Consider the following 2,124-nt stretch of genomic DNA (forward strand, 5'->3'; position numbering starts at 1 on the left):
TCTTCCTGATAGATAGACCCTGTGATTATTATATAATGCCCTTCTTCATTTCTTGTTATAGCCTTTAATTTAAAGTCTAGTTTGTCTGATATAAGTATGACTACTCCAGCTTTCTTTTGACTTCCAGTAGCATGATAAATGGTGCTCCATCCCCTCACTTTCAATCTGAAGGTGTCCTCAGGTCTAAAATGAGTCCCTTGTAGACAAAAAATAGATGGGTCTTGTTTTTTTATCCATTCTGATATCCTATGTCTTTTGGTTGGCGCATTTAGTCCATTTACATTCAGTGTTATTATAGAAAGATATGGGTTTAGAGTAATTATGATGTCTGTAGGTTTCATGCTTGTAGCGATGTCTCTGGTACTTTGTCTCACAGGATCCCCCTTAGGATCTCTTGTAGGGCTGGTTTAGTGGTGATGAATTCCTTCAGTTTTTGTTTGTTTGGGAAGACCTTTATCTCTCCTATTCTAAATGACAGATTTGCTGAATAGAGGATTCTCGGCTGCATATTTTTTCTGTTCATCACATTGAAGATTTCCTGCTATTCCTTTCTGGCCTGCCAAGTTTCAGTAGAGAGATATGTCACGAGACTTATCGGTCTCCCTTTATATGTTATAGCACGTTTATCCCTAGCTGCTTTCAGAATTTTCTCTTTATCCTTGTATTTTGCCAGTTTCACTATGATATGTCGTGCAGAAGATAGATTCAAGTTACGTCTGAAGGGAGTTCTCTGTGCCTCTTGGATTTCAATGCCTTTTTCCTTCCCCAGATCAGGGAAGTTCTCAGCTATGATTTCTTCAAGTACACCTTCAGCACCTTTCCCTCTCTCTTCTTCCTCTGGAATACCAATTATGCGTAGATTATTTCTCTTTAGTGCATCACTTAGTTCTCTAATTTTCCCCTCATTCTCTTGGATTTTTTAAATCTTTTTCTCAGCTTCCTCTTTTTCCATAATTTTATCTTCTAGTTCACCTATTCTCTCCTCTGCCTCTTCAGTCCGAGCTGTGGTCATCTCCATTTTATTTTGCAGCATTTTATAGCATTTTTTAGCTCCTCCTGGCTGTTTCTTAGTCCCTTGATCTCTGTAGCAATAGGTTCTCTGCTGTCCTCTATACTGTTTTCAAGCCCAGCGATTAATTTTATGACTATTATTTTAAATTTACTTTCTGTTATATTGTTTAAATCATTTTTGATCAGTTCATTAGCTGTCGCTACTTCCTGGAGTTTCTTTTGAGGGGAATTCTTCCGTTTCGTCATTTGGATAGTCCCTGGAGTGGTGTGGAACTGCAGGGCACTTCCCCTGTGCTGTCTTGAATAACTTGCATTGCTGGGCGGGACCACAGTCAGACCTGATGTCTGCCCCCAGCCCACCGCTGGGGCCACAGTCAGACTGGCATGTACCTTCTCTTCCCCTTTCCTAGGGGTGGGATTCACTGGGGTGGTGTGGCCCATCTGTGCTACTTGCACACTGCCAGGCTTGTAGTGCTGGGGATCTGGCGTATTAGCTGGGGTGGATTGGCAAGGTGCACAGGGGCAGGAGGGGCAGGCTCAGCTCGCTTTTCCTTCAATGATCCGCTTCGGGAGGGGCCCTGCGGCACTGGGAGGGAGTCAGACCCACTGGAGGGATGGATCCACAGAAGCACAGCATTGGGTGTTTGCGCCGTGCAAGGAAGTTCCATGACGGGAACTGGTTCCCTTTGGGATTTTGGCTAGGGGATGGGCAAGGGAGATGGCACTGACGAGCACCTTTGTACCCCTCCAAGCTGAAGTCTGTCATCCGGGGCTCAACAACTCTCCCTCCTGTTGTCCTCTAGCCCTCCCGTTCTCTGAGCAGAGCTGTTAACTTTTTTTTTTTGTAATTTTTTAAATTATTTTTAATATATGAAATTTATTGTCAAATTGGATTCCATACAACTACCAGTGTTCATCCCAAAAGATGCCCTCTTCAATACCCATCACCCACCCTTCCCTCCCTCCCTCCATCAACCCTCAGTTTGTTCTCAGTTTTTAAAGAGTCTCTTATGCTTTCGTTCTCTCCCACTCTAACCTCTTTTTTTTCTTTCCCTCCCCCATGGGTTTCTGTTAAGTTTCTCAGGATCCACATAAGAGTGAAAACATATGGTA

The sequence above is a fragment of the Herpailurus yagouaroundi genome, unplaced genomic scaffold (assembly GCF_014898765.1).
Source record: "Herpailurus yagouaroundi ecotype Mexico unplaced genomic scaffold, PumYag 166, whole genome shotgun sequence".
Lineage (NCBI taxonomy): Eukaryota > Metazoa > Chordata > Mammalia > Carnivora > Felidae > Herpailurus > Herpailurus yagouaroundi.